The following is a 17,713-nucleotide window of genomic DNA, read 5'->3' on the forward strand; positions in this document are numbered from 1 at the left end:
TTTTTTTGAGACGGAGTCTCGCTCTGTCACCCAGGCTGGAGTGCAGTGGCCGGATCTCAGCTCACTGCAAGCTCCGCCTCCCGGGTTCACGCCATTCTCCGGCCTCAGCCTCCCGGGTAGCTGGGACTACAGGCGCCGCCACCTCGCCCGGCTAGTTTTTTGTATTTCTTAATAGAGACGGGGTTTCACCGTGTTAGCCAGGATGGTCTCGATCTCCTGACCTCGTGATCCGCCCGTCTCGGCCTCCCAAAGTGCTGGGATTACAGGCTTGAGCCACCGCGCCCGGCCGAATTGTAAACTTTAAATGAGTGAATTTTATGGCATGTAAATATCCCAATAATGATTTTTTAATCACATAAACAAACTGATAGACATAAACACATTTAAGTGACTATCTATGGGCATAAGGAATGCAAGTGGGGAATGGAACCAAAACAATAAAATTAAATAAGAGATGGACCATTATGTCCCCAATGATAAGGCATTATTTAAGAAATTTGATTAGCATAATCTTCTGCACCTAAGATCCAAATTATGGGAAGAAGGAGGCAATCTGTAGAAAGGAAAAGCCAAGTGGTCAACAGGCATATATAAAGGTGCTTACCAGCCATTAAAAAGAATGAGATCACATCCTTTGCAGCAACATGGATGGAGCTGGCAGCCATTATCTTAAGCAAATTAACACAAGAACAGAAAGCCAAATATCACATGTTCTCACTTATAAGTGGGAGCTAAACATTGAATACACATAAACATAAAGTGGGGGACAATAGACGCCAGGAACTACCAGACATGGGAGAAAGGGGGCACGGGATGGAAAATCACCTACTGGGTACTAAGCTCATTACCTGATGACGTATCCCAAACCTCAGGATCATGCATTACGCCCATGTAACAAACCTGCACATGTACCCCTTAATCTATAATAAAAGTTAAAATTATTATTATTATTATTTGAGAAAGAGTTTCACTCTTGTCACCCAGGCTGGAGTGCAATAGGGTGATCTCGGCTCACTGTAACCGCCACCTCCTGGGTTCAAGCCATTCTCCTGCCTCAGCCTCCCGAGTAGCTTGGATTGCCGGTGCCCACCATCACGCCCGGCTAATTTTTGTATTTTTGGTAGAGACAAAGAGTTTTGAAATCTTGGCCAGGCTGGTCTCGAACTCCTGACTTCAGGTGATCCACCCACCTCGGCCTCCCAAAATGCTGGGATTACAGGCGTGTGCCACCGCACCTGGCCTGAAATTATTTTTTTAAAAAAGAGAGACGCTTACTGGCTGAGTGCAGTGACTCACACCTGTAATTTCAGCCCTTTGGGAGGCTGAGAAAGGAGGATAGCTTGATCTAGGGGTTTGAGACCAGTCTGGGTAACACAGTAAGACCCTATGTCCACAGAAAGGAAAAAATAAAAGAAATAAAAAATAAATTTAAAAAAAAAAGATTCTTACCTTCACTAGTAGTCCAGAAAATGTAAATTACAGTAATAATGAGGTAGCTTGGTTTTTTTTTTTTTTTTTTCCTTTTTTTACCCAACTAACGACAGCATTCAATGCTAGCTGGATGTAAAGGAGAATGATTTACTCTAAAATGAACTGCTTCTATCCTTTTGCAAATAGTAATCTGACAATGGCTATTAGAATTTAAAATATGGCCGGGCGCGGTGGCTCAAGCCTGTAATCCCAGCACTTTGGGAGGCCGAGACGGGCGGATCACGAGGTCAGGAGATCGAGACCATCCTGGCTAACACGGAGAAACTCCGTCTCTACTAAAAAATACAAAAAACTAGCCGGGCGAGGTGGCGGGCGCCTGTAGTCCCAGCTACTCCGGAGGCTGAGGCAGGAGAATGGCATAAACCCGGGAGGCGGAGCTTGCAGTGAGCTGAGATCCGGCCACTGTACTCCAGCCTGGGCGACAGAGCGAGACTCCGTCTCAAAAAAAAAAAAAAAAAAAAAAAAAAAGAATTTAAAATACACACTGTGACCCTATCAGCTCATATTTGTCAATTAATCCTCTAGCAACAAACGCACCAGTGTGGAAGGATATAGTTGAAAGATATTTATTTTCACATTATTTGTAGTGACCAAAAAAAGGAAATAATTATATCATCCCTCAAAAGGGAAATGGTTGAATAAATTAAGATACATGCATACTATAGAATATTATACAGTTATTAAAGGAAGAGCTATATCTTTTAACTTAAGATACAACCATGAGGCACTACTAAGCAGAGGAAGTTGCAGAATATTTTTATTAGAATGATCTTAGTTTTGTGAAGACACCATTACCCTTATATATGTTTACGTATTTCCATAACTATGGGAATGGTTAACATTGGTTACTGAGGTGAGATGGGCAGAGAGAAGATTATTATTTTCTTTAAACTGTTTAGCATGGCTTTAAGTGTTGGGGTAAGCACATGTTATTTTGTTTTTTGTTTGTTTTTTGAGACAGGGTCTCACTCTGTTGCCCAGGCTGGAGTGCAGTGGCATGATCTTGGCCTACTGCAACCTCCGCCTCCCAGCTTCAAATGATTCTCCCACCTCAGCCTCCCAGGTAGCTGGGACCACAGGCATGCGCCACCATGCCCAGGTAATTTTTGTGTTTTTAGTAGAGACAGAGCTTCACCATGTTGGCCAGGCTGGTCTTAAACTCCTGACCTTGAGTGATCTGCCCACCTCGGCCTCCTAGAGTGTTGGGATTACAGGTGTGAGCCACCATGCCTGGTCAAGCACACGTTATTTTGTACAATCTTAAGAAAACTTAATAAAGGATTATTTTTATTTGCATGGATTAACCATTCAATGTATTATTTCCATATACATATTCAAAGGCAGAGGTGGAGTCTAGAAGAGATGATATATTTATCTTTAAACTCTATATGGGCTACTGTTGACCTCACTTCATTAAGTCCCATTTTATTTGTTTTGAGACAGAGTCTTGCTCTGTCGCCCAAGCTGGAGTGCAGTGGGGTGATCTCAGCTCACTGCAACCTACACTTCCCAGGTTCAAGCAATTCTCCTGCCTCAACCTCCCAAGTAGCTGGGATTATAGATGTGAGCCACTACACCTGGCTACTTTTTGTATTTTTAGTAGAGACGGGGTTTCTCCATGTTGGCCAGGCTGGTCTTGAACTCCTGACCTCAGGTGATCAGCCCACCTCAGCCTCCCAAAGTGTTGGGATTACAGGCGTGAGCCACTGCGCCCAGTCAGTCTGTTTTTAAAATCTGTGGTTGTTCAATAAGTATTGAATAAATGAATGAATAAGCAAATCACTCAGTTTGTGAGTAAAAGAAATGAGTGTGGTAGCCAGACTTTAAGATGACCACCAATGATCTGCACTACCTGGTACCCTTACACAGTCTTCAACAATATTGTACCCGGTTGGTCTGTTTGACTAACAGAATATGGCAGAAGTGATGTTATATAACTTACAAGAAGAGATTATAAAAGACACTATACTTTCCATATTATATTGATGGTTTTATCTATCAGCTTTCTACATCAAATAAAGTTAAAGTTATTAATATTAGAATAATAGTCAATTCATTGCCCAAAATAGTATCTATAATTCAGGAAAGTCTTTTTTTCATAGTCTAATCTTTTAAAATGTCATTAAAAGCAATTTTTCCTTCCAGGTATTTCAAGGATCTTTTGTTGTTCCCTATACTTTTCTTCAAGTTGGAATGATTCACAAACACCTCTTCATAAAGTTGATACAGCTATTCCATTTGCTGAGTGAGCATCTGAATTTCCTGCTGAAGATCTTCTGTTCTCTATAGAAAAAGAAGGAAATACTTCCTGATAGTTAACAGTCACGTTTAGAGTGACATTGTGGTGACAATAAATTAGTAAATAGAGGCTAAAGGAAGACTATTAAGACTTGACATTTAAAAATTAATTTAGGCCAGGCGCGGTGGCTCAAGCCTGTAATCCCAGCACTTTGGGAGGCCGAGATGGGCGGATCACAAGGTCAGGAGATCGAGACCATCCTGGCTAAAACGGTGAAACCCCGTCTCTACTAAAAAATACAAAAAACTAGCTGGGTGAGGCGGCGGGCGCCTGTAGTCCCAGCTACTCGGGAGGCTGAGGCAGGAGAATGGCCTGAACCCGGGAGGCGGAGCTTGCAGTGAGCTGAGATCCAGCCACTGCACTCCAGCCTGGGCAACAGAGCAAGACTCCGTCTCAAAAAAAAAAAAAAAAAAAAATTTAAAAATAAGTGGATCTGATATACAATAGTATGACAGTTTAGTTTGTAAAGAGTAATAAAGTTGTAAAATAAGTTTTAAGAGATCAGAGGTTAAAAAATTATAGACTCCAGTAATAGAGATAACAATATAGCAGATGTCACTAGCCTATTGAAACCTGATAGCCATATTCATTACATTCAATTGTTGATGGAGTGGAATTGCTGAGTCACAGGGTAGGATATACTTTGGTTTTAGAGATATATTTTGGTTATAGGAGATATTGCCAAATGAATTCCCAAATGAGCTGTACCAATTTAATCTCTTATCAGGAATGCAGGAGAATCCTGTTTCCTTGCCTAGCTTGACATCATTTTAACCACATGTGAAATCCTCAATTACTTAACAAAAGAATGTAATACCTTCATTTCCAACCCACACATCATCCAAAATCTCCTGTACTTTTTTTTTTTTTTTTTTTTGAGACGGAGTCTCGCTCTGTCACCCAGGCTGGAGTGCAGTGGCCGGATCTCAGCTCACTGCAAGCTCCGCCTCCCGGGTTCACGCCATTCTCCTGCCTCAGCCTCCCCAGTAGCTGGGACTACAGGCGCTCGCCACCTCGCTCGGCTAGTTTTTTGTATTTTTTAGTAGAGACGGAGTTTCACCGGGTTAGCCAGGATGGTCTCGATCTCCTGACCTCATGATCCGCCCGTCTCGGCCTCCCAAAGTGCTGGGATTACAGGCTTGAGCCACCGCGCCCGGCCGACTCACACTCTTTATACCAACTCATACCATAATTCAAGATTTCAGGGGTCGATCCAACAATACAGCTTTGTGATTCATGTGTCTACTTAATTCTAATGCCCTATACCTACACTCAGTGATTGTTAAAGCCAGATCATTCCAGCTCCCAGGAGCTGATTATTCATATCTCTTTCTAATTCTATGCTCAATGACATGTTGGTATCAAAAGTCAACAAATGCTCAAATTGGGTGCTTTTTCTCAAGAGCCGGTTTACCAGCATATGACTGCCTTTCTACCCTACTTCAACCACCTACACCTAGATCCAAAAACAACCCTGGATTTTGTCATCAGCAGGAATTGCTCCATAACAGAAATCTGAAACTCCGCTATCTTATTCTTAACATGATCTCAGCTTTCAGCTTTCAGCTTTCTCACAGCCCTATTACCCCTGTACCTTTCTTTTCAGTACCACAGAGACCTTCAGGCCCCACTTGCATTTTCTCTCCATATATCAGAAATGCATAAAAGCTCCCAGTCAACCATGGTATAAAGGAACGATGGCTTCCTTCTATCCTCCCTTTGGGAGAGAACCAACAAACAACTTAACATTTCTTGATTACCTCCTAGAGTTACACAAGATAACAAAAATCGTTTTTCGGCCGGGCACGGTGGCTCAAGCCTGTAATCCCAGCACTTTGGGAGGCCGAGACGGGCGGATCACGAGGTCAGGAGATCGAGACCATCCTGGTTAACACGGTGAAACCCCGTCTCTACTAAAAAATACAAAAAACTAGCCAGCCAGGGTGGCGGACGCCTGTAGTCCCAGCTACTCCGGAGGCGGAGGCAGGAGAATGGCCTGAACCCGGGAGGCGGAGCTTGCAGTGAGCTGAGATCCGGCCACTGCACTCCAGCCTGGGTGACAGCGCGAGACTCCGTCTCAAAAAAAAAAAAAAAAAAAAAAAAAAAAATCGTTTTTCTTCAAAAATCAATCAAAACTTATTCTCACCTTTATCATGAAAATATTCATGGTTCCTTGTCCTTTCATATTTACATAGGAGTGAATCTGTTGGTATCTACCAATTGATCTAGAATGGCTTTTTTTCACTCTGCCTTTTCTCTTTCAACCAGATATACCTTGTGTCAATAGACTGAAAGATATCAGTGGACTAAAAGAATTCAAACAATTTTCAAATGTCCGTTCTAAAATTAAAAAGAAATGTCCCCTTTTAAAATATATGTATAGTCGGCAGGTAGATCACCTGAGGTCAGGAGGTTGAGACCAGCCTGGCCAACATGGTGAAACCCCATCTCTACAAAAAGTACCAAAATTAGGCCAGGCACAGGGGCTCACGCCTGTCATCCCAGCACTTTGGGAGGCAAAGTGAGTGGATCACCTGAGGTCAGGAGTTTGAGACCAGCCTGGCCAACATGGTGAAACCCCAACTCTACTAAAACTACAAAAATTAGCCAGGTGTGGTGAGGGGCACCTGTAATCCCAGCTACTTGGGAGGCTGAGGCAGAATTGCTTGAACCCAGGAGATGGAGGTTGCAGTGAGTCAAGATAATGCCATAGCACTCCAGCCTGGGCGACAGTGCGAGACTCCACCTCAAAAATAAAAACAAAAATACAAAAATTAGCTGGGTGTGGTAGCATATGCCCATAATCCCAGCTACTTGGGAGGCTGAGGCAGGAGAGTCACTTGAACCCAGGAGGCGGAGATTGCAGTGAGCCGAGATCACACCACTGCACTCCAGCCTGGGCAACAGAGCAAGACTCCATCTCAAAAAAATAAAACTAAATAAAAACAAAATATATGTATAGTCAAAATATATTTCTAAGGCTGGGCACAGTGGCTCAAGACTATCATCCCAGCACTTTGGAAGGCCAAAGTGGGTGGATCTCCTGAGGTCAGGAGTTTGAGACCAGCCTGGCTAATGTGGTGAAACCCATCTCTACTAAAAATACAAAAAAAAAAAAAAAATTAGCTGGGCATCGTGGCATGCACCTGTAGTCACAATTACTCGGGAGGCTGAGGCAGGAGAATCGCTTGAACCTGGGAGGCAGAGGTTGCAGTGAGCCGAGATCACACCACTGCACTCCAGCTTGGGCACCAGAGCGAGACTTCATCTCAAAAACATAAATAAATAATGAAACCCGTCTCTACTAAAAACACAAAAATTAGCTGGGTGTGGTGTTGCACACCTGTAGTCCCAGGTACCCAGGAGGCCGAGGCAGGAGAATCACTTTAACCTGGGAGGCAGAGGTTGCAGTGAGCCGAGATTGCATCACTGTACTCCAGCCTAGGTGACAGCGCAAGACCCTGTCCCAAAAAAAAAAAAAAAAAAAAAGATTTCTAATGAAAACAGCTGTTCAGTCATCCAAATAGTCCCAAGACGGTGTCATTTCAGAAACTATCCTTTTTTAAGAAGACATTTGGAGAGCACTATCTGCCTGGGTAGTAGAATAATATTATAAGGATTAGGACATTACACATGGTATCTTAGTCCATTTGTGTTGCTGTAAGGGAATACTTGAGGCTGAGTAATTTATAAAGAAAAGAGGTTTATTTGGCTCACAGATCTGCAGACTGTACTAGAAGTCTGGCACTAACATCTGCTTTGGATGAGGGCCTCAGGAAGCTTCTACTCATGGCAGACAGCAAAAAGGAGCCAATATGTGTAGATCACATGGTGAAAGAGAGGGCAAGAGAGAGAGGAGAGGTAAGTACAAGGCTCTTTACAACAACGAGTTCTTGTGGGAACTAAGAGTGAGAACTTAGTTACTCTTTCTAGAAGGGCACCACACCATTCATAAGAGATCTGCCGGCCGGGCGCAGTGGCTCAAGCCTGTAATCCCAGCACTTTGGGAGGCCGAGACGGGCGGATCACGAGGTCAGGAGATCGAGACCAGCCCGGCTAACACGGTGAAACCCCGTCTCTACCAAAAAAATACAAAAAACTAGCCGGGCGAGATGGCGGGCGCCTGTAGTCCCAGCTACTCGGGAGGCTGAGGCAGGAGAATGGCGTAGACCCGGGAGGCGGAGCTTGCAGTGAGCTGAGATCCGGCCACTGTACTCCAGCCTGGGCGACAGAGCAAGACTCCGTCTCAAAATAAATAAATAAATAAATAAATAAAAGAGATCTGCCTTAACAACCCAAACACCTCCCACCAGGCTCCATCTTCAATATTAGTGATCAAATTCCAACATGAGACTTGGCAAACAAACAGTATCCAAACCATAGCACACAGACTAAAACACTTCTACTATAACAATTCCTGAGTCGAATTCTTTAATTGGGATGTGAGAAGGGGGAAGGAATTGGAAATAACTATAATAATTTGGGCCAGGCACTGTGGCTCATGCCTGTAATCCCAGCACTTTGGGAGGCCGAGGCAGGTGGATCACTTGAGTTCAAGACCAGCCTGGGCAGTGTGGCAAAACCCTGCCTCTATTAAAAAAAAAAAAGAAGAAAGGAAGGAAGAAATTTGTATGTGAAAATTTGTTTCGTATCATACATACAAATAGCTTAGATACATAAATGACTAATTACATGTTTGGATCTTGCTTTGAATACTAATTGCTAGGGAATGATAATATCTCTCTATTTTAAGGCTAATTTACAGTTTCAATCCTATTTCTATGTTTTTTATGTCCTTTTCTATCTTAGAATAGCAGCCAAAGGGATTGGTGAGCCTGAAGTCAAGTCAAAATAAACTACCCGGCCAGGTATGGTGGCTCACGCCTGTAATCCCAGCACTTTGGGAGGACAAGGAGCGGTGGATCACTTGAGGTCAGAAGTTTAACAGCAGCCTGGCCAACATGGTGAAACACCGTCTCTACTAAAAATATAAAAATTAGCTGGGCATGGTGGCACTCGCCTGTAATCCCAGTAACTCAGGAGACTGAAAATATCTAACATACATATAACCGGAGACCCAGAATAAAAGGAAAGAGAGGATGTAACTAGAGAAATTTTGACCAAAAAATTGCCAAACCTGATGACAGGTATCAATCCACAGACTGGCAAATCTCAAGCATAATAACTATAAATAAAGCCATACCAAGGCACGTCAGTCAAATCATTTACAATTAAAGACAGAGAAAAATCTTATAAGGAGCCCCAGGGGGAAAAAGACATATTACCTTCAAAGGTACAACAATAAGACTGACAGCTTACCTTTTTGTTTTTGTTTTTGTTTTTGTGTTGAGACAGAGTTTTACTCTTGTCACTGAGGCTGGAGTGCAATAGGGCAATCTCGGCTCACTGCAACCTCCGCCTCCTGGGTTGAAGCAATTCTCCTGCCTCAGCCTCCCAAGTAGCTGGGATTACAGGCACCTGCCACCACACCTGGCTAATTTTTGTATTTTTAGTAGAGAGAGGGTTTCAGCATGTTGGCCACACTGGTCTCGAACCCCTGAGCTCAGATGATCCACCTGCCTTGGCCTCCCAAAGTGCTGGGATTATTACAGGCATGAATTACCATACCCAGCCTGATGGCTTACCTTTTAACAGATGCTAAGGCATCCAGAAAATAAAAGAATGACATTTTTAGTGTACTGAAAGCAAATACTGCTAACCCAGAAATCTATTACCCAGTGAAAGAAGCATTCAAAACTTAACATTAAATAAGGATGTTTTCAGAAAACAAACTAACTGAAGGTATGTACTGTCATAAGAAGTGCACTATAAGAAACACTAAATGGAGGCTGGGCATGGTAGCTCACACCCGTAGTCCCAGTACTTTGGGAGGCCAAGGCAGGTGGATCACCTAAGGTCAGGAGTTCAAGACTAGCCTGGCCAACATGGTGAGTCCCCGTCTCTACTAAAAATACAAAAACTAGCCAGGTGTGGTGGCACACATCTGTAATCCCAGCTACTTGGGAAGCTGAGGCAGGAGAATCGCTTGAACGCTGGAGACAGAGGTTGCAGTGAGCTGAGATTGTGCCATTGCACTCCAGCCTGGGCAACAAGAGCAAAACTCCATCACATACACACACACACACACACACACACACACACACACACACACAAAGAAAAGAAAAGAAAAAGAAACATTAAATGGAATTCTTCAGGTTTAGAGAAAATGATCTCATATTAGAAGCATGGAATCATAAGAAGGAAAAAAAGCACCAAGACAGATCATTATGCAGGAAAATAGAAATAAATAATGGCAATTAATAATGACAATAATAAAAACATTTTATGACAGTTATAACATATGTAAAAGTAAATACATGGTAAAAATATACAGTAGATTGGGGTTGTTAAATGAAGGTAAACTATCATAAGATTTTTAATTTTGGGAAGAAGTTTTAAAGGTATAAAGTAAGCTATAATAAAGTAAGCTCTAATAAATCACGTATAAATTTTTAAGTTTCTAGGCATAGGGTAATCACTAAAGATAATAAAAGTATATAGCTAAAAATAATAAAAAGGCAAACACAATAATAAAAATACTCAATTCAAAGACAGTAATAAAGCAAAAAATAAAGAAACCATATTAGGGTTCTCCAGAGAAACAGAACCAATAGGATGTATGTATATAGAATGAGGTTTGTTTTGAGAAATTGCCTTGGCCAGGCATGGTGGCTTACACCTGTAATCCCAGCACTTTGGGAGGCCGAGGTGGGCAGACCACGTAAGGTCAGGAGTTTGAGACCACCCTGGCCAACATGGTGAAACACCATCTCTACTAAAACTACAAAAATTAGCTGGGCGTGGTGGCAGGTGCCTGTAATCCCAGCTACTAGGGAGGCTAAGGCAGGAGAATCACTTAAACCCAGGAGGCAGAGGTTGCAGTGAGCCAAGATCGCACCATTGCACTCCAGTCTGGACAACAAGAGCAAAACTCCACTCAAAAAAAAAAAAGAAAAAGAAAAAAGAAATTGCCTCACTAGATTACAGACACTTACTGGCAAGTCCAAAATTTGCAGGGTGGGGCAACAGACTGAAGATCAGGGAAGAGTCAGTGTTGAAGTTCAAGTCCAAAGAATGTCTGTTGGCAGAATTTTTCTTTGCTTGCGGAAGGTCAGTCTTTTGGTCTCTTCAGATGTTCAACTGATTGGATGAGGGCCCCCCAAATTATGAAGGTAATCTGCTTTACTCAAAGCCCACCAATCTAAATGTTAATCTCATCCAAAAACACCTTCACAGAAACATCCAGAATAATGTTTAACCAACTATCTGGGCAGCACAGCCCAGCTAAGTTAACACATAAAATTAATCATCACGGCCAGGCACAGTGGCTCACGCTTGTAATCCCAGCACTTTGAGAGGCCGAGGTGGGCAGATTACGAGGTCAGGGGTTTGAGACCAGCCCTGGCCAACATGGTGAACCCTGTCTGTACTAAAAATACAAAAAAAAAAATTAGCTGGGTATGGTAGCAGGCACCTGTAATCCCAGATACTCAGGAGGCTGAGGCAGGAGAATCGCTTGAACCCAGGAGGCATAAGTTGCAGTTAGCCAAGATCATGCCACTGCACTCCAGCCTGGGTGACAGAGGAAGACTCTGTCTCAACAGAAAAAAATTAAAAAATAAAAAAAAACAAATAACAAAAAATAAATTACTATAAGAACAAAGACCAGAAGAGAAAAAAAAACACAGTAAGTAGCAGTATGGTGGACTTAAATCCAACTATATCAGAATTTAATGTAAATAGCCTAAACATTCCAATTAAAAGACAAAGATTATAAGACTAGATTAAAAAACAAAACTTAATTACATGCTCTTTACAAGAGACATACTTTAATCACATAGACGCACTGAAAATGAAAAAGGGAAAAATACATACCGTGCAATATAATTTAAGAAATATTATTTAGTTATGTTAATATCAGACAACCTAGACTGTAGGGCAAAAAGTATTACATGAAATAAGTGAGATTTCATAATGATAAAAGGGGCAATTCAATAGAAAGATAAAAATCCTCAATTTGTATGCAAATAACTTCAAAATTAAAAAATAAATTTTGATAGAACTAAATAAACAGACAAATCCTTAATCAGTGATGGATATTTTGACATACTTTTCTCAATATAGAACAAGCAAGAAGTCTTGGGCCTAAAAATCTCAGTCAACTCAGCCCACACTGCACAAGAAGGATAGACAAAGGTCTGGGAACCAGACACGATATAAAAAGATCCTTTGCAGCTGGGCGCAGTGGCTCACACCTGTAATCCCAGCACTTTGGGAGGCCAAGGCAGGCAAATCAAGAGGTCAGGAGTTCGAGACCAGCCTGACCAACGTGGTGACACCCTTTCTCTACTAAAAATACAAAAAATTAGCTGAGTGTGGTGGCGCATGCCTGTAATCTCAGCTACTAAGGAGGCTAAGGCAGGAGAATCCCTTGAACCCAGGAGGTGGAGGTTGCATGAGCTGAGATCGTGCCATTGCACTCTAGCCTGGGTGACAGAGCGAGACTCTGTCTCAAAATAAATAAATAAATAAAGATTCCTTTGCACAAAGTCTCCTTCAAAGAGTCCTTCTCTCCCTTTTCCAACACTGGTAGAATGATGAAATATTGAGAAAAAATATCATGGTGTGTCACTCAGCCACCATTTCAGCACTAAAGACAAAAACTGATGGTCCCTAGAGCCTCACTCTGTAGTCTTATTTGAGACTGTGCTGAATTTAGAAGATGAAAAGGACAAAGAAATAAAATTTTTGAAATGAAATTATCCTGAAGCGTTTGCTATGCCTGATCACCTGTTATACATCGTTATGGCTATGGTTGATGAATTGATTTAATTACTTTTTCACTTGAACTTTTCAGCCATCTTATTTCAGACAATATCTGCACAACCAGAAAACACACACACACCTTGATGTCTTGTTGCTGGCTACTGAGTTTAATCTCTTAGTTTGAGTAAATATTTGTTTCCCATTTCAGTTTCAGGCTCCTATGTTTTCCTTTTAAAAGTGATCTGGGAAATGCAAACCCCAGAGGAAAATGAAAGCTATCAATTGGTCTAACATACAGTAAATAACAGAATAAAGATGGTCTACAACAGAATGTAAATCTGGATAGAAAAGCTTTTCCTGTTTTGTGGCTTTCTTAAATATTACTCTTATTATAAGAGGATAAATTAATGACTACCTTTTCTCCTGCTATCAACAAGAGTACTGTACATGATCAAACATCTCCTCTCTATACACATTGACCAGATAATCACAAGTCTTTTTTTTTTGAGATGGAGTCTTGCTCTGCCGCCCAGGCTGGAGTGCAGTAGCGCAATCTCAGTTCACACCATTCTCCCACCTCAGCCTCCCGAGTAGCTGGGACTACAGGCGCCCGCCACCACCCCTGGATAATTTTTTGTATTTTTTAGTAGAGACGGGATTTCACCATATTAGCCAGGATGGTCTCAACCTCCTGACCTTGATAATCACAAGTCTTATAATGGAAAATTGTAATAATGTTAGACCAGGCAATAAGTAAAATTCCATGAGAGTAAACTCTGATCAATCAGGAGCATGGAGCTCATATGCTGTCTGTGTGCTTATGATCAGAGACATGTTTCAAAAATAAACTAGAATTTTCTACCTTAGTTTTATAATTCATTCTATTAAGTCCTGCTTGCCTCTTTTAAGACTCTGAATACTTGTTTTTCAGACTTAATTCTGGTTAAAGATACAATATGTTCCTCTAGATCCTTGACATCCTATTTCAGGGACATTATCTGGGATGGCTATTAAACATTATTTTCTTTGTAGTTTTTTAGTTCAGACTTCAACTTTTGAAATGAAATTTCTTTAATAATGTATTAGTTCATTTTCACACTGCTGATAAAGATATACCCAAGACTGGGTAATTTATATAGAAAAAGAGGTTTAATGGACTCACAGTTCTACATGGCTGGGGAGGTCTCACAATCATGGCAGGTGAAAAACACATCTTACATGGCAGCAGGCAAGGTAGAATGAGAGCCAAACAAGAGGGGAAACCCCTAATAAAACCATCAGATCCCATGAGACTTATTCACTATGATGAGAACAATATGGAGGAAACTGCTCCCCATGATTCAATTATCTCCCACCGGGTCCCTCCTACAACATGTGGGAATTATGGGAGCTACAATTCAAGATGAGATTTGGGTGGGGACACAGCCAAACCATATCATATGAGAAGTTCGTTTTGAGGATTCTTTACCTCAATAGAAAGCGTTTTAAAACTTATTTATAATTTTAAATTTAAAAGATTCATTATTTCAAAATCATGATATTTTATATATAAATATATATTAAAGTCAAATCTTTCAAATCTGTATGTTCCAGTGTTCAATACATTTTAAAAATAAAATCAAATTAGCACATATAGCTTGGAATACAGTATTTTATACTAATCAACATAAAAATTGTTTTTTAAAAAAGTAAATTGTACCAACAATGAATTCTGTAATTCCTAGTAGAAAAGAACATTAAGTGTATGCTGCTTTGTGCCATGCCTGTTTTGCTTTATGATGTGTCCTAAAGGGGTGTTCAGTCTTCTCACTCTACCACCAAACTTAGTAGCTTACAGAGCAAACATGTATTATCTGAAAGGAATCCAAAAGTGGCTTTGTTGAGGGATTCAGCTAAGGGCCTCTTTTGAGACATTGATTGACTGAGGATGATAAATACACTTCTCAGGTAGCTCATTCACATGCTCACAGAAGGCTTCAGTTCTTCCCTGGCTGTTGGGAGTAGGCCTATTTCTCACCAAATGTGCCTTTCCATAGCACTGTTTGATATGTCCTCATGACATGGCAGCTGCTTTACTTCAGAGTGAATGATCGAAGGAGAGAGCAAAAAGGAAGTCATGACCTATTGACATACCTCCACATTGGCCATATTCTACTCATTAGAAGCAAGTCACTAAATCCAGCCTACAGTGGAAGAAGAGGGGAATTAGCCACACCTTTGGAAGGAAAGAGTATCAAAGAAATGGTGGCCTTATTTTATTTTTTTGAGACAAAGTTTCCCTCTTGTTGCCTAGACTACAGTGCAATGGAACAATCTCAGCTCACTACAACCTCCGCCTCCTGGGTTCAAGTAATTCTCCTGCGTTGGCCTCCCAAGTAGCTGGGATTAAAGACGTGTGCCACCAGGCCTGGCTAACTTTTGTATTTTTAGCAGAGACAGGGTTTCACCATGTTGGCCAAGATGGTCCCAAACTCCTGACCTCAGGTGATCCGCCTTCCTCGGCCTCCCAAAGTGTTGGGATTACAGGCGTGAGCTACCACGCCCGGCCTGTGGTCTTACTTTAAAACCACCACAGGAATACTGTTTGGGTAGGGTTTTTTCCTAAAATAATATTTTTAATAAATAATGGTTTTTCCTAAAGCAATATATACCTAGCACTGGGATATAAAGATAAACAAGAGAGGCAAACCTCTTTTAGAGCTTAGCTTCTACTGTGACAAGACAGTAAACATGTATAAAAATTAATAAAATACTTTTAGGTAATAAGTGCTGTATATAGAATAATGTAACAGTGATCAGGGAAGGCACACAGGGAGTAACTTTTGTTAGTGTGACTAGAAAGGCCTCCTGTGATACATTAAGATAAATGGGGTTATACCATGCATTCTATTAGATACCCTGACTTTATCATTTAACAAAGCTATCTGTCTTAGCTTGGGCTGCTATGACAAAATATTAATAGCACAGACTGAGTGACTTTAAAAACAGACATTCATATCTGGCTGTGGAACCTGGAAAGACCAAGATCAAGGTGACAGCCAATTCAGTTCCTGGTGAGGACTCTTCCTAATTTGCAAATGGCTGCCTTCTCACCACATCCTCAAATGACAGAAGAAGCAAGCTCTGGTCTCCCTTCTTCTTTGCATAAGGACACTACTCCCATCTTGGGGGCCCCATCTGCATGACCTCATCTAAACCAAATTACCTCCCAAAGGCCCTGCCTCCAAACACCATCACATTCAGGGTAAGGGCGTCAACATATGAAAGTTCAGGGGACACAATTCAGTCTATAGCAGCTATCTCCCATATCTATACATTTATAGCTTCCCTCTAACAACTGCATCCATCTTGATAAAAATTTGCACATTTTTACAACTGTAAACAATGCTATGATAAACACTTTTTTTTTGTTTTGTTTTTTTCAGACAAAGTCTTGCTCTGTCACCCAGGCTGGAAGTACAGTGGTGTGATCTCGACTCACTGCAACCTCCACCTCCCAGGTTCAAGTGATTCTCCTGCCTCAGCCTCCCAAGCAGTTGGGATTACAGGCATCCGCCACCACGCCCAGCTAATTTGTGTCTTTGTATTTTTAATAGAGATGGGGTTTCGCCACGTTGGCCAGGCTGGTCTCGAAACTCAGGTGATCCATCCACCTCGGCCTCCCAAAGTGCTGGGTTTACAGACATGAGCCACTGTTCCTGGACAACACATTTATACATATATATGTGTACATTCTGTAATAAACACTTTTACACATATATATTTGTGTGCACATATTAGTATTTTTGTAGGATAAACTTCCACAGGTGAAATTATCAATGGAAACACAATTTTAAGTTGTAGATAATGTCAAACTGCCCTTCAAAATGGTGGCAGGCCAGGCACCGTGGCTCACGCCTGTAACCCCAGCACTTTGGGAGGCCAAGGTGGGCGGATCACGAGGTCAGGAGTTCAAGACCAGCCTGACCAACATGGTGAAACCCTGTCTCTACTAAAAACACACACACACACACAAAATGGTTGTAAAAATTTACACTTCTACAAAAAGGAGTAAACACTGTTTCCTTACTAACTTCATGTATAAATATTTCTATCAAAAGATTTTATGTATTTTTATTTTTTTACAAACAGGCCATTTTCAGTCTTCATTTTATTTGATCAGTGTAACATTTAACAGTTAATTCCTCCTTCACAGAACACATTTTTCACCTGTCTTGTAAGGTAGCATGCTCTTGTGGTTTTCCTCATAACACACTGGACTCTCCTTTTCAATCTTCCCTCCTGTTTCCTCATCTCCTTGAATTCTAAACACTGAAGTGTCCTAGGCATCAGTCTTTGGTTGTCTCTACCTAAACCTATTCCTTTGGTGGGATCTCATCCAATCTCATGAATTTAAATGCCATATGTCCACTTGGATGTCTAAGAGGCAAGGTATTTAAAAACATTTAAAGCCGAACTTATGATTGTACCACCAAAACCTGGTCCTTGCAGTATCATTTTATTTCAACTCAGTAAATCACAACTCTATCTTTGCGCTTGCTCAAATCAAACCCTTGCTTTCCTTCTTATATCCTAACTTCCTCTTCATTCAGATGTTTCTCATCAGATTCTGCCTCCCACTACCATTCCTTGCCCTTTTAACTTATCTATTTAAAAAAAAAAATAGATCAATCTCTAAAACTATATATTTCTTTACTTGATCATTGTCCTTCCCACCAGAGATGAGCTGAGGGCAAGAACAGTTCACTACGGTATCTGATTCACTAATATCTCTAGCACCTATAGTAGTGTTCTTGGCACACAGTGGCACTCAATAATTCTTTGCTCAGTAAATGAGTGGCTTGTACTGGTCACACACATCAGTACTATAGCTGAAAACCAAGCTGTTGAGGTAGCAAGGGTAACAAATTGAGAGAGAAAGCATCGGGGTTCGGGGCCTAGCCCAGGCACAGGTATGCAGCTGTAGGCAACTTATCCTTCAAAGCCGATTTCATCATCTGTAAAATGGGATTTATGCATTTCCTCAGCTTAAAAACCAGTTGAAATGGTCAGTATCTATTTGGTCTTACAAAAGACAAAAGTTTCACTCCCTACAAC

This window comes from Theropithecus gelada, chromosome 7b (genome assembly GCF_003255815.1).
Source record: "Theropithecus gelada isolate Dixy chromosome 7b, Tgel_1.0, whole genome shotgun sequence".
In the NCBI taxonomy this organism is placed as follows: Eukaryota; Metazoa; Chordata; class Mammalia; order Primates; family Cercopithecidae; genus Theropithecus; species Theropithecus gelada.